General features: G+C 39.8%; 1 long non-coding RNA gene across 2 annotated transcripts in view; it reads right to left on the bottom strand.

The window, feature by feature from the left end:
- LOC116862804 overlaps positions 1-16,698 on the bottom strand; it is a 76,499-nt gene that overhangs the window by 13,731 nt on the left and 46,070 nt on the right. For both annotated transcript variants that reach the window (XR_004381708.1, XR_004381707.1), the window contains exon 2: positions 2,406-2,621. This is a non-coding gene — a long non-coding RNA (uncharacterized LOC116862804). The remainder of the gene's footprint in view (positions 1-2,405; positions 2,622-16,698) is intronic.

Below are 16,698 nucleotides of genomic sequence, written 5' to 3'. Positions count from 1 at the left end.
TGGCCACACTGTAAACATGGTCTTGATATCTTTCACTTATCACTGTGAAACAATATTCTCTAAATTCTAGAAAGTTTCAGTGAAACACCACTAAATGCGCTATCTCTGGGAGAGCAATCTCTCCTTTCCTCCCATACACACACGCCCCATCCAACCCCTTGGGGATATATTAAAACTAAGGCAAGAGAAATAGCCCTAGCCAGTAATTAAGACACACAGCTCATCAGAGAGCGGCACGGGCTCTGGCCCTCTGCAAAGAAACTGAGCATCAGGATGACAGCTCTCATTACTAGGGCTTTGTTCTCCTGGAGCAAAAAGAGCACAAAAGCATAAAGTTGGAGAACTGTAACTGCATTTTGAATACTTGCAGGGGTGGGGGGTGTCACAGGTTCCTCTGAACAGAGAGGATATTCCACCAGACAACTGCATCAGCCCACACCCACCAGCGCCTTCCCCACCCTCAAAGCATGACTCCACTTTTTCTAACACTGCCCTTAAGGAATCTGGATTCCGCGACTTCCAGTAATTGTACAAATCACCCATGATGAAGCAGCTGAACACAGTGTTAGACAAAAGAAACAAAAATTAAGCAAATAGAAAACTCATTAAAATGCTGCCTTTGGTTATTTTTACTCCTAACAATTCATGTTACCAAACAAGTCTTTCTTCGTTGCTTTTCCTTGGAAGTAATACTTTAAAAGAATTCTAATGGGCACTGACTGATTTTCTCCAGACTCATAATCCAACAACCAGATGCACTTTCCCTTCCCCCATCTCCATCTAGGACTCCTCCCTGTCACCTTAGAGCTTCTGACTTGGCTGTGTTCACACCCAGCAGTCCCGGCAAAGCTTTCTGTTCACATTATACAACAAAAAAGCAGCAATGAACAATTCATGCTCCTAAATGCTTGCAATAAAACGGGCTGAGCTGACCTCTCCCATCCCAAATAGCTGCATGTCAGCCACAGAAGCTTAAAGGACCGACAGTAGTATGTATGTGATGTGTATAAACAAACTAATTAAAATCTAAGGTCTCTCATTGCAGCTAGTGCCTAATGGGACCAATATAATTGGGGAAAAAAAAAAAAAAGAATCACTCCAAGCTAGCTAGAGGTATTGCTCTTCCTGCCTCTAGGATACATCTCTTTTAGGCTCAATAAATAGCCTAAAGGAAGAGAAATTCGGGGGTTGCCATTCTTTCCTATAAGACTTCTCAAATAAAAACTATCAACTCAGCAGCAGTGAGCCAAAAGACCACTCCCTGATTCCAAGTGGACATATTGATCAACTGAACTGACATGTGCCTCCTCCTTTCTCTCTCTTAGATGCAATCAGCTGCACCAGGAAAATCCATTTCATTTCCCAAAACAAAAGGCAACACACTGCTCCTTATCTGACATTGTCAGGCCACAGTTTTTAGAGGGGGGGGATAAAAAAATACACACACACACACACACACACACACAAAACAAAGATGCCTGAGAAAAAGCTAAGAGTTGAAATGAACATGATACATGTTTATCTGGACTTTCAGGATTGAGTTGAGGTTATGACTAAGCCCAGAGATCTGTATTCGCCACAGTCACTGAGAACCCTGCTATTTATTTGTCTTACCAGATTCCGGCTAAAGTTAAGAGCAGCACCTCGGGCACTTCCAGAGGCTCTCGTCGCGTTACCCTTCACTGCAATTGCCGCAGAGAGCAGACTTGTTACAAGTCCACCTGCAAACAACTCCAGCTGTTTTAGAGACTAGCTAGAGATGGGAAAATATTAGGGTTTCAACTAACTATGAAGGACAGGGGTTGAAGGACTACCACATAAATCAAAAGGCTCAAGCAATTTCATTTGGTTTGGGTCTTCGTGCTTTTAATAAATTCTGTGTTAAACATGCAAGTGATCCCCTTTCACATCAGGGTTATGTCAAATGCTTATTCAGCATTCATTCCTTGCCATGAAGAAAATGAAACCCAACCGAGGTAAATACTAAATCTCATACTGTAAATCACTAAATATTTCAAAAATCACAAGAGCAAATAGGGGACCAATTAGCTCTGTCTCATAAAAAAAGAAATCTGCATCTTTACAATGCTGAAATACTGTGAACTACTCATTTTAGAGCCTATTTGGGATTTTGCAATAGAAAATTATCTTATGTTTATGAAAAATTCTATGAGAACACCAAAAATAACAGGCAGAGATGGAACAAGAATAATTCTACATATTATGATTCCTCTATGACTCTTAAAGGCCTTTGTCTTAATCCAGCAGCCTGAAAAACAGATTTAGGTAAAACAGCCTTCTTTCCCCAGTCCATTTTAAGCAGACAACATCCCCCCATCTCCGCCTTAGCAGACACCGACTAACCAACAAAACAGCTTTGCAATTAAGGCCCGGACGTTCAACACTCACCATCTCCTGCTCCCACCATCTCCTTTTGATGTTTACAGCACATCTGTAGGATGCAATACTAGGAGATGCCTTGTTTGACCTGCTGCATGATGCTGTGACATCAGTTCAGATGATGCAGCTCATTATGGGAAAGACTGCTGTTGCTATGGCAACTGGGATGTGCTAGGAATCTTTGCTGCATTTCCAGTGGAGCCTGAGACAATACGGAAGCCCTGTAAGAAACAGACGATATGCAAAATGCAGACCAAAGGAAGAGGATCCCTCATTGGACTAAAATCCATACATTTAAAAGGGATTTCCCTGAAGACACACTGGGAAAAATAAAAATTACCTCCTAATTCGTTGTTACACATTTAGGAGAGAATAAGGTTGTGGGGAGATAGAGATTTAGTACTGAGCAAATAAAAACAAATGCTCAGTGTTTCTCTGTTCATCAATTGATCACTTCTTCCTCTCTGGACAGCATTATGATACCTTTTTAAAAGTTATTAAAAAGAATTTTTGTTTACTTGTCAAAAACCGGAAGTACAAAGCAGGGGGCAGAAAAGGAATTAAAAATGGAATATAAACAGCAAAGAAAGTGACTCTAACTCTAAAGTAAATAAGCATTAATTCTTAAAACATGGGCAAACTCCCACCAATAAAGTCTGCCCTGATCATTTCCCCTGATGGACACCAACCCACAGGACCTTTCTAATGCAGCAGAGCCCCAGCTTTCACCTGAGCATGGTTGGGCATGTGTAAGGAGGATCTAGGGGGCACACCACACCACTTTCCATTTCCAGGGGCCCATCCCCTGGCCTGCAGAGAACCTCTCCTACTCACAGCCAAAATTCAAGTCTTTAAGGGAACCAAACCTTGTGGTTGGAGCAAATAACCAACCTGCTAGAACTTCTCAAGTCACTGACATTCCAAACATCGGGGCTCTGTTTTCCTCTCCTCCGGGCAGTAAGACACAGAAGGAAATTACTAACACCCCTCCCCCGACAAAAGCTGCAACTGTGTGAAAAGCCACATTTAAACAAGACACAGTGAGGTATTTTGTCAGTGAATAAAAGAAAATTTGAATTTAAAGCAATCGCTCTTTCCTAGTCCTGTGCAGAAGTAAATATTATGTGGTGAGAACAGAGGGTAGGGGAGGAGAGATGGACAGAGCAGCCATTTCTTGCATATTTAATACTCTTTAGACCATGGATTGAGACAGAATCAAGCTGAGCTCCATCCACTCTATCTTCAGATTCTGGGAAAAACAGCATTCTAAAAGCCCAAAATTGAACAGGACAATACTGTTGTCCTCTCCAACTTGAGATTTTAAATGGCACTGTTCGCTAACTGCATGCAGGACGAGGAGACAAAATGGCAAAAGGAATTCAGACAGTCCTTGGTAAATAGGGGCTGATGAAATTGCCCGAGAGGTGCCAAGATCCTAGCAGGGTGTACCACCAGCCGTTCACAGGGCAGCCCTGCCCTGGAAAGCCCAGTCGTGTTCCTATTTCAACTAATGAGAACTTGGGAGACCAAGAGCAAGAGGTTGAAGCTGCCTGCCAAAGTTACCCATGCTCTCAGTCACTGACTCCCACCCTTTATCTTAGACCACATGTTACACCAAGAGAAGTAAGACTCAAGCACTCCAGAGCAGAACGGCTTCTCTGGGATTCAAAAAACAAAGTGTTAATCCCAGTTCCTCCAGGGAACATCTGTGTGCATTCAGGCTAGTCAATTAACCTCTCTGGACCTCAAGTTTCTCATCCGGAGATATAATGTATTTAATTAATGACCATGGTTTACAAGTTTTGTTAGTAGTTGAACACTTTATTCTAATGATACAGTCCAAAGCTAGGTTGCCCTGATTGAGGAGTGATAAATAGCCCAGAGCAAAAACTGATGAACCTTTCCCAAACCTCCTCCCACCCCCCACCTCATTGGCTCTGAAATGACCCATGAAGGTACCTCTGAAGAACCGTCTCAGCCTCTGAGAAAGATGGAAGGAGTCATGGATCTAGAACAGTATTACTGGCCTTCCGGAGCTGAAATCCCGTGATTCTGTAAAGAAGAAGGAGCAGGGTGGAATCAGGTATTTCAGACTTGAATACAGTTTCTCAGAATGAGAGGATCTTGTCAGTCTCCTTTACCAAAAGCAAGTCATTTGTTTGCTGGAAAGAGATGGATGGCTCATCAAATCTGAGGCTAGACTTTTAACAACATAAACAGGCTGAATCATTAGCCCACAAAACAGCCCAGATCAGGAAAAAAAAAAAAAAAAGTGGGGGAGATCCATAAAGCAGAAACAAATCATAAAGTAAGTTTTCTTTCTTGCCTTGTGAATGGACCTCTAATAGTTCACTTTAGACTTCCCCGTGGTTTTTTTTTTTTTTTTCTTTTTCACTGTTACACAGCCCCATGTCATGGGGTTGTTTTGAGGACTGCATGCAATCATGTATATAAAAGTATCTGGAAACCAGAAGCACCGGAGAAATGTCAAACCTTATTACTATTGCCATTAATAGCCCAATCACCCCAAACAGTGGAGGCTCTGAGCTCTCAACTACACATCCAGCCAGATTCTGGACTCCGGACTAAGATGGCTGGGACATGGTTTGCAAGGTCTACACAGCTACCAAGGCGGGCGGGCTCCTCACCACTGACTTCAGATGAGATCTGAAAAGGTAATGGACAAGGGATACACTCAGAGGACAGAGCCAGGGCTATGGGCAACAAAGAACAAATGAGTTTCTCCTGGAGAGCAGAATCAAGGCCAGATCAGTGAAATGAGGCAGCAGCTTCAGACCTGAATAACCCAAAGTATTTCAGAACTGCTGGGGGTTAGGGACCACCATGTGTCTCCCATTTTGCCTTTGACAGAGACAACTCTGCATCAGTGAAAAATCCTGGATTTTCAGCTGACATAGTGACTACATGGGACTTTAGGTAGCTTCCTTGGGATGTGAATATACATCCCAAGGGAGAAAATAAATATTTGGGGTTCAGCAGAACAAGTTCAGCAGAACTTGTGACAGCTAATGGGATTGCTCACCAATATCCCAGTACCCTTACCCATAGGTAGACCTTGGGATTGGTTCTTATCAATGGAATGTGAGTAGAAGTGAAAAGAAACACCTCCAAAGGTAGTTAAGAGCATGTGTGCCTTCCCCATACTTCCCCTCCCTGCTACCCGGATGCAAAGTAACTAGTGAAAAATTCTGAAGCCCCACACTGTGCATGGAGCCTGGGTCCCTGAATGACAGTGGGGTAGAGCCATGCTCTCCCAACCATCCACTGACCCACATGGAACTACAGTGAGTGAAAAATAAACCTTTACTATATTAAAGAGATTTGGGGGTAGTTTATGACACATGAGCTATTTATAAATAAAAATATGACAATTTAGGGGTGCCTGGCTGGCTTAGTCAGTAAAGCATGTGACTCTTGATCTCGGGGTCATGAGTTCATGCCCCATGTTGGGCATGGAGCCTACTTCAAATAATTTTTTTTAAACTGTAACAATTTAATAAAATAGAAATTAAATAATTTAATAAACTATATTAAAATTATAACATTATATCTTGTTATTGATTATAAACTTACAATGTTAAAAACACATTTCCTTATTACAGAGCTTCTCAGAACCTTTAATATGCTGATATGCATTGAGAGCCTCTCATGGGAGAATATTCTATGTATTATTTCCCTAACTTATTTGCCCATAGTATCCTTTTTCCATGGACTAAAGTTCCACTGGCTGTCCATCCATAGTGTAGGAAACAGGACTATAAACAACAATGGGCTAGAAGCTTCCTGAAGCCCTGATTTAGTCTGGAGGTTATAGAAGAGGAAAAAGTTAAACTTCTTTCTTCTCCAGTATAATAGTCAATTTGCAGTCTTTCTCTGCCATTATGAACTGGCAAGGCAGAAATTGATGGTGTTATTATAGACAGAGCAATATTCATACAAATGTTTCCTCCTGGCCATTTTCCCCTACTTACAACAAGGAGTTCTGTCCCAAAGTCTTAACATTTCAGAAGTCAATGAATCTTATTTCCAAATCATCAGCTCATGATGTAAACATACATCTTATGCTTGTATTTTAGGGGTTTAAAAAACCCTAAAGCTAAAAAAAAATTTAAAACAAAACAAAAAAAAAAACCTAAAGCTATTCCTGGAAATGTGGCAAGCCTGCATTCCTTAATGTATCATGTTAAAATTTCTTGATCTGAAGACTGTTAGTTGTTAGTTAGCAACTGTTAGTTGGGGAAGTACTAGCTGATTTCACAGGTAAGCTTCTGAATCACCCTGGCTAAATATAATAATGGTGTATTTCTTATTCATTTGAAGTCTAAATGGATGCTCCCAATTGCAGATGACATTCTACATGGCGATTCAGGGACTCTATCTTAAAGTTTTTCACCTTCCTCTAGAGGCTTAGAGTCCTGGGCATTCATTGGGCAGATAGAGATGGCACAGGGAAGATTTTTATGGGCCATATCTGGAAGTACTTTTCTTCACTTCCATCCACATTCCATTGGTCAAAACTCAAATGACCACACATGCTACAAGAGAGGCTGGGAAATGGAATCTAGCTTTGTGCGCAGAAGGAAAAGGAAACAGGTGTAATACACAGTTATCCAGTCTCTGCCATATCATGATATCAGGAATCTGAGACTTGTTTCAGTTGCATTTTACATATGTGTCTGCAATACCACCAATGGTTCTTCTTAAGCCCCAGTGAACATTCAGACACACAAGACTATCATAGCCAACTGGTCAGCTCAGAGAGTTTGCCAGCAGGGCAGCATCAGGATTATCTAAAGATTATTAATCAGAATTATATCAGAATAGAGCTTGCAGATCAGAATAGAGCTTGCAGACATAATAATGATTATAGGAGTTCAGTTATTATTGTTGTTGATAACTTAAGTCTAGATTTATTATTTCCAGACATTGCCTCTTCCACATACTAGGTTATACACTTTAGGTGGGACTCCAATTAAAGGAATGAAGCATGTGATTCAGTCTTAAGCCAACCAGGTTGTTACATTCACCTGACCTACAGACATTAGCTAGAGATGAGTATGGGACCCCACTGAAGCCAATGAGATGCACTGAGACATTTTAATGAAAATCACTGTTGGCTTCTTGTCTGAAAGTAGAAGGATGTCAAATTTGAAGCTTCTTGCCCATTTTTCATTTGTGAATGAAGAACCTGTCTAAGAATAAAGCCAAGAGAAAGAGCAGAGCTGAGTTGAACTGCACTGGTGAGACTGCTTGAGCCAGAAATCAGCCTTACTCTGGCTCTGTAGATCGTTAAGAGCCAAAAGTTCCATTTTTCTTCTTCAGCCAGTAAGTTTTGGGATTTCAGTCACAATAACAGACCTAACTAATCTGCAAAGCCATTAGACACACTGTGGAAGGTGCAAGTTGGCACTATTAGCATGCAGCATCCTTGGAAGGGGAAGAAAAAGTTGGATTCTTAAGTATTGACCCTTAGCAATGAGACCCCTAAAAGTGTTAGGATCAGGGCCTGACCTGGCAAGATCTCAACATAAGGAAGATGCAAAGCATTATCTTTTCTTCTGTACATTTTCGGATTTATGACAGTGATCTCACACCTCAATCAGCCTGAGCCCCATTCCTCTGTCCTTTGCCAGGGAAAACTCCCATCGGTGAAGACCAAAAAGTCCAGGGAAAGGCGGTGCTGGGGTGGCTCAGTTGGTTGGATGGCCAATTCTTCATTTTGGCCCAGGTCATGATCTCACAGTCATGGGATCCAGCCCTGTGTCGAGCTCCATTCTCAGCTCGGAGTCTGCTTTAGAGTCTCTCTCCCTCTACCCCTCCCCTCTCAATATAAATAAATAACAAGTCTTAAAAAAAATTAAAAAATAAAAATAAATAGATAAAAAACCCAGGGAAGATACATCCCAAATGAACACCTAGATCTGGAGCCTAAAGCAGATTTAGCGGTGATTTTGTCCAAAGAAAGTGGCCCCAACCAGTTCAGAGATTTACCTGCCATTCTTCTGAATTTAAGATTTTTATCTTGCCTGACTTTATAGAGTTAGTATGGTGTGCTGTTTCACTTAGATTTAACTCTAAACACAAACCTTTGACCTGAAACAAAATGGTTTTAATGTACCAGTGGAAGCGCAATTGTGCGGCTTTATGAAGGGAAAGGAGAACTTTCAGGACGAACATATGAAGCAGGGATTTACAAACTATTTAAACTTTGCATTGTATTTCTGGGGATTTCTGGTTTTAGAATTTAATTTTTTCATAGGTTTTAACCTTGTCCACTCAAGCAGTCTTTGGGGTACTAAATATTATACCACTTTTGATTTCCCCAGAACCTGCCTGCACACAGGTAGGCATAAGTAATAATTTTTAAGTCCTTCTTGATTCTTAATTTTTTTTTTCTTAAAAAGTAACATTGTTTACATTCCAGGCAAAACCTAGCAGCTTTCTCTTCATCACTCCAGAGTTTGAAATATTATAAATAATTTTACTAAGGCTTATATGTGTCAATCTTTTTCCCTTCCTGGAGGCCTAAAATAACAAAAAGTTGTTTGCTACTGAGAAGACCTGACCAAAAATGATAAAGCCAGTCAGCAAGCAAACACTTACTATGTGTCATCAGACATAAAGAGGATAGTGGTCATGATATCTGTTTCAGGTTATATACAACTGACTCATAATTAATATAACATTTTCGGCCTTCACAACCTTTTAAACCAGACTCCTCCCCCTTCCTGAGAAAATGATTAATAAAATAACTAACCTTCATTTATAAATATTCTCCCAGCATAAAAATAATACGTTCTATGAAGATGTGGTTTTCCAAGATAATTTTATTTAGAAATAGTTATTCCTTTTCCTATAAATATATGTGCATATAAATACACACACACACATATACATATAGACTCGGGAATATAGGTGAGAATGAGTTTTTGCACATAATACCAATCTTTCCCTTTACTCTAGGCAACAACAACCTATTTCTAAATTTACCAACTTACTGCTGGAGTCAACATTCTATCAATATACTTACTACAAAAACTTTCACCATAATACAAAACATTGCTTCACGGAATTCTTTCAAAAAGGATTACACAGACACAAACATAAAAGTAAATCTAAAATATTCTAAAGTATACATGTCACATAAAGAACATATACTATATATAATACACCTACTGAGATACAAAAAAAAAAAAATTAAGTAATAAAGCATTGCTTTACCTAGCTCTGTGTTTACAGGGTGCTTACTCAGTGCTCCAGACTGAATCTGTATCCCCCCAAAATTCATATGTTGAAATCCAAACCCCTAAGGTGATAGTATTAGAAGGGAGAGCCTTTCCAAAGTGATTAGGTCTTAAAGGTGGATCCCTTCTGAATGGGATTGGTGCCCTTATAAAAGAGGCCCAAGAAAGCTCCCTTGCCCCTTTTTCACCATGTGATGGCAAAACAAATAGGTACTATTTATGAACAGGAAATGGATTCTCACCACACACTGAATCTACCAGTCCCTTGACTATGGACTTCCCAGACTCCACAGCAGTGAGATATCACTGTCTGTTGTTAATAAGTAACCCAGTCTACAGTATTTCTGTTTGGTAACCCAAACAGATTAAGACACCAAGCTCTTCAAAAATCAGTTATGATTCTAAATACTAACAACAAAGTACCCAAAAAAAAGAAAGTAGAAAACAATCCCATTTACAATAGTATCCAAAAGAATAAAATGCTTAGGAATAAATTTATCCAGTGAGGAGAGACTTATCCATTGAAGACTATAAAACACTGATGAAATTAGAGAAGACACTAATAAACAGAAAGACAGCCTGTGTTCATAGATTACAATAATTCGTATTGTTAAAATGTCCATACTACCCAAAGTAGTCTTCAGATGCAATTCAACCCTTATCAAAACTTCAATGTATTTACAGAAATAGAAAAAAACAATACTAAAATTTGCATGGAACCACAAAATACTACAAATAGCTAAAGCAATCTTGAGCAAGATGAGCAAAGCAAAAAGAGGCATAACACTTCCTAATTTCAAACTACCTTAATATAGTAATCAGAACAGTACGGTATTGTCATAAAAATAGACACACAGATCAATGGAACAGAATAGAGAAATAAACCCAACTAATCAGTTAACTAATTTTCAACAAGGTCACCAAGAATACAAAATGGGGGAAAATAGCCTTTTCAATAAATGGTGTTGGGAAAACTGGATATCCACTTGCAAAAGAATGAAACTGGGCCCTTATCTTATACCATTTACAAAAATTAACTCAAAACGGATTAAAGACTTAAGGATAAGACCTAAAACCATAAAAGTCTTACAAGACAATATAGGGGGGAAATCTCTTGATATTGGCCTTGTCAATGATTTTGTTTTTATATGACATGGGCAACAAAAGCAAAAATAAACAAGTAGGACTATATCAAGCTAAAAAGTTTCTGCACAGCAAAGGAAACAATTAATAAAGGAGAAAATGTTTGCAAACTATATATCCAATAAAGGGTTAATATCCCAAATATATAAGGAACTCTTACAACTCAATAGCAAAAAAAATTATAATAATAATAATCAGATTTTTAAATGGGCAAAGGACCTGATCAGACATGTTTCCAAAGAAGATATATATGTATAGCAAATACCAAAATATAAAAATATGTTCAATATCATTAATCAGGGAAATGTAAATCAAAACCACAATGAGGGGTACCTGGGAGGTGCAGTCAGTTAAGCATCTGACTCTTGGTTTTGGCTCAGGTGATCTCAGAGTCTTGGGATCGAATCCTGCATCAGGCTCCAAGTTCAGTACAGTCTGCTTGAGATTCCCTCTCCCTCTCCCTCTGCCCCAACCCCCACAGCATTCTCTCTCTCAAATGAATTAACAAGTCTTTGAAATAAACAAATAAAAAAACCATAAAGAGATATTACCTCATACCTATTACAATGTTTATTGTCCAAAAAATGAGAGATAACAAGTGTTGGTGAGGATGTGGAGAAAAAGGAATCCTTTATACTCTTATACACTATTGGTGGGAATGTAAACTGGTACCACCATTATGGAAAGCAGTATGGAGGTTCCTCAAAAAATTAAAATAGATTTACCATAGGAATCCCACTTCTGGGTATATATCCAAAGGAAATTAAATTAGTCTCTCAAAGATAGCTGCACTCTCATGTTCATTACAGCAATATTCACAATGGGAAACAACCTAAGCGTCCATTAACAGATGAAGGGATAGAGAAATGTGGGAGATATATATATACACACACGCACACGCACACACATGTGTGTGTGTATATATATACACACACATACAAGTGTATGTGTATTTTATTACCATCATCATCATATTATTATTCAGCCATAAAAAAGAAAGAAATCCTGCCATTTATGACATGGATGAACCTGGAAGGTTATGTTAAGTAGAAAAAGGCAAAGAAAAATACTGTATGGTATCCCTTATATGTGGAATCTTAAAAAAAAAAAAAAAAAAAAAAAGCCAAACTTCTAGAAACAGAGAGTAGAATGGTGGTTGCCCAGGACTTGGAGGGAGATCATAGTCAAAGAGTAAATATTTTTGGTATTGTATACTTGAGATCTGCTAAGACTGTAGATATTAAGCATTCTTACACACACACAAAAGTAATTTATGTGAGGTGATAGGTATGTTAATTAACTTGACTATGGTAATCATTTCACAAAATATACATATATCAAATCATCACATTGTACACTTTCAATATCTTACAATGTTATTCATCAGTTATACCTCAGTAAAGCTGGAGGGAGAAAAGAAAATAGCAATGACAACAATAAAAAGACATCCAGATCGTGTGTGGGATTTGGCCAAGAAATAAACCTTTCTCCTAACAATTATAAAGTGAAAATACTTCAGGGCCTGTTTCACTTGGTGTGTTGGCTCTTGGCTCAATGTTTTAAATACCCGAGAAGTGTGGCATAACTGTAGACAGTAACCGCTGTGGTCAGTCAGCACTACAGTAATGAGTAGTTATTGTTTTGAATTGTGAGTCATTTGCCGCAGAATGTCACTAATACGCTGTACCAGATGAGCTACGCTGAAGAAAAAGATGATGCCTCAAGGAAAAACGAGCCGGCACCATTTATCCACGTGGGACTTCAAGTGGTGATTTTGAAAAAGGTAAATACCAACACCAACCCACCCCCAAAAGAAGCTCCACTCTGAGGTGCTACTTCTGATTGCTAAGTAGGGCTCACATGTGTTGGTGGCTTCTGAAATCCGTTTGGGTCCTCTGCTGCAGGAGACAGCTTTATGAGTAAATGTTATTCAGATGGAGGAATTTGAGGAGAATCCAAGTCCCACCTGCCCCATGGTCTCCCTCACAAACCTGCTCTGGCTCCTAAATGACCTCAGGATGCACTCCACTCAGTTGGAAGCTAATGAATGTTTTGGAGGAGAGGTACCACCATCTGCCATCAGCAACCATTGATACCTGCAAGGCAGTGCATGCTGTGAGACAGGCACTAACCAGACTAGTGGGAAGACAATTAGGTTGAAGCCCAAACATGAACTAACCATGGGAAACTGGCCAAGTCATTTAACATCTCTCAGATTCCTCATCTGTAAAACGAAGAATAACTGCTCTACTTACCTAGTAACATTATGAGAGTCTAAGAAGAAAAATGCCACATTTGTAAGTGTCTTAAGAAAGAGGGAAAGGAAGAATGAGTAAAGGGGAAGGGAAAAGAGAAAAGAGAAAAAAAGAGGGAGAAAGGGGAATAAGAGGGATAGAAAGAGGAAGAGAAAAAAGGCAGGGGAAAGGGAGGGAAGAATGAAAACATGGAAAAGAAAAATAGCAAGGGAAAGTAGAAGGGCAGAAGCAAAGAGAAGGAAAGGAGCAAGAGAAAAGGTATAAACTTGTATAAGAGGGGCACCTGGGTGGCTCAGTGGTTAAGCATCTGCCTTGGGCTCAGGTCATGATCCCAGTGTCCTGGGATGGAGCCCCACATTGGGCTCCCTACTCTGCGGGAAGCCTCCTTCTCCTTCTCCAGCTTCTCCTGCTTCTATTCCCTCTCTCACTGTGTCTCTCTGTCAAATAAATAAATAAAATCTTAAAAAAAAAAAAAGTTGTTAAGAATGTAGGCTTTGAAACCTAAATCCCTCTCTAGGTTCTGTACTCACTGAAGTGTATGTCCTTGAGCAAAGCATTTATGCCAAGTTTCATTTTGACCCCCTTCAACGCTTTGCCCACCTTTCACCCCCCACCTCTGGCAATCACCAACCTGTTCTCTGTGAGTTTGGTTTATTTTTTAAGACTCCATATATATGTGAGATCTACAACATTTGTCTGACTTATTTCATTTAGCATAATGCCTTCAAGGTCCATCTATGTTTTCACTTCCTGGAAAAGGTAAACTCCGATGGGGAAGGGAAGAAAGGTCTACCAAACTGGATGATACCCAGGAGACAATCAGAGATGGAATCCATTAGCCCTCAGGATGGACAACCCTGCATCATCAGTGGAAGAGAACTGCTCTTCAACCAGAAATATCCACAGTGGACTATTAAATGAAAAGAAATAAACCACTATAATATCTGAACTATTACATGTATTTTTCAAAGCCTCCCAAATTAGTCTAGTGATCAGTCAGAATTGAGAACCACTGAACTAAATAATTCACATGTGAATAATGGAGAGTAAATCCATTGCACTATGTGAAGTATAAGTGTATAATAATTGTACATCAAAAATCACTACAGGGGGCACCTGGTGGCTCAGTGGGTTAAGCCGCTGCCTTCGGCTCAGGTCATGATCTCAGGGTCCTGGGATCAAGTCCCACATCGGGCTCTCTGCTCAGCAAGGAGCCTGCTTCTCTCTCTCTCTCTCTCTCTCTCTGCCTGCCTCTCCATCTACTTGTGATCTCTCTCTGTGAAATAAATAAATAAAATCTTTAAAAAAAAATCACTACAAACTTGCTATGGCTAAAAGAGGAACTTCTGAGTTTTTCTACTAAGAATGACATAGTTGTAATGATCATACACTCTCCTTGTTCACCTGACTTATAAAAGGTGTGGGGGAGTGTGCAAGATAAGGCTGGACAGAGAAGCAGAAGAAAAGGATCTTGAATGTGCCTTAAAGAAGTCTCCATCTGGGAAGTAAGAGGGATGTGGAGCCACTCAGAATTTAAACTTGGAAAAGGCATACTCTGAATGCTAGTCTTCTAACAGAGTTTCCAAATATTTCCTTCTTATCTGGGCTTTTTGGAAATGTGCGCTTCCATTATTCTATAAATTCTTATATTTCTCCCATTTTTCCTTGTATCTAAAAGCTACCTTTTAAAAATACACTCTCAGCCTACAGTGCACCTGGGTGGCTCAGTCGGTTAAGTGTCCCACTCTTGGTTTTAGCTCAGGTGACCTCTCATGGGTCATGGTCTCATGGGTTATGAGATTAAAACTTGCATCGAGCTCCGCATCGAGGTCCACATCGAGCCCACATTGGGCTCTGTGATCTGTGGTGAGTCTACTTGATGCTTCTCTCCCTCTACCCTTCCCCCCATTTGTATGCGTGTGCTCTCTCTCTCTCTCTCTCTAATAAATCCTTAAAAAATAAAAATAAAAATAAAAATACACACTCAGCCTAAATTACAAAGGCGGCATATACAGAAAAGTTATATAGAGTAAGGCGTTCAAATATTTAAGTCAAATGTGAGCTACTTTTTGAGAAATGAGGAAAAAACTATAATAATAATTATAATAGGTAATTATATGACAGGCACTGCTAGAATATATATTATCTCATTTATTCTTTAAAGAAGCCTGAGAGAAAAAAAAAATAAAGGAATCCTGGAGACAAGTATTCAATTTCATGTTACAGATAAGGAACAGAGGTATCCAGAGTTGCCCGTCTTGCTGCTGGTAAGTGGCAGAGCCAGGACTTAAATCCAAGTAGGTAGTCTCCCTACAGAGCCTATACCCTTAAACTCCAAGGCATAAGATATAACCCTCAAAATGTTTATATTTACATCTGGAACACAGACCGTCCCTCATTAACATACCCTTCCAGGCATCCTACCTTCACCACTTCAATTCCCCAGGAGCAGCCCAGAATTCAGCCAGCAATGGAAAAAAGAGGAAGTGCTCCCTCCAAGAATCCCCAATATGTAGAGCCACATACAAATCACGGAGAAGAAACTGTGCCTTAAAGAGCCTCTAACAATTCCTTGCACTTTAGAGGCTGCCAACTGCAAGCATCTTGCCCAAGAAAACTTGGTACAATCTGACACTGGTGGGCAGAGACTAAATTCTCAATAAATTCTCATTGAGCAAAGCAATACATATATCTCCAAACTATTCAGCCACCAGACCTGACATTTATTTCCAATGCTGCTCAGGGGCAAAGGTGCTATAAAGACAATGCTGCTGATCAAAGTGAATGCAGTTGTGCAAAGGTCATGGCATGGCAAGTATACAAGGAAGGACACAATTTTCATAATGGGTAGAACTCTTGTCCCCCTGTCCTAATTTTCAGTCTGTGGGACTGTGGTAATTTGCAGGGTTGGTTTATAAATACAGAATCAGTAAAACACTGTCGCTCCATAGCGAAGCAGAACAACACCTGAGAATTAGGAAGTCCTGAGTCTCCGTCCTGGTAACTAGCTCTGAGGGTCTAAATCGACTCTGTGTTTCCGTTTTCTCACAACACAGGCCCTGCTGTTTCTGGACACTATTTAAAAACTCTGCCAAACTAACAGAGGAGAATGTGCTTTCAACATCTCAAGACTTATGGGCCAACCTAGTGAAAATGGCATAAGTTTCAGAGCCCAGCGACCAAAATTTAAAACCCAGCTCTGTCACTCAGTAGCTATATGATCACGGGAACATGACTTGCCCTCCCTGAACACAGTTTCCCGATCTACAGGAAAGGGTTAATAGTAAGCCCTGTCTCTTAAGATGGTCAGAAAACTAAATGAGCTAATTATGTAAAGCATCTGGCACATATTGGTGCTAAATAAATGGTAATTATTGCGTTTGCTGGCCAGCCATTATCTCTCAGGGTAGTCTTATGTAAATGATAAACACTTGAAGTCTTTGACAATGAATTTTATTTAATTCCTACAGCATCTAGCATAGAACTGACCATGTGAATAGTGACTCGCAATGGCAAAAGAAGTGCTAGTACTAGATCCTGCTGCTACTAGTACTAGGAGCGCCAGTAGCAGCAGGAGCCACCATGGCAGAATCCCCTGTAATCACTGCCAGAGCAGCAGGTAGACGGAACAATAA

This window comes from Lontra canadensis, unplaced genomic scaffold, assembly GCF_010015895.1.
Source record: "Lontra canadensis isolate GAN:19392208 unplaced genomic scaffold, GSC_riverotter_1.0 scaffold336, whole genome shotgun sequence".
NCBI lineage: Eukaryota > Metazoa > Chordata > Mammalia > Carnivora > Mustelidae > Lontra > Lontra canadensis.
The sequence above is the reverse complement of the archived record's forward strand: the minus strand, read 5'-3'. Positions and strand labels throughout refer to the sequence as shown.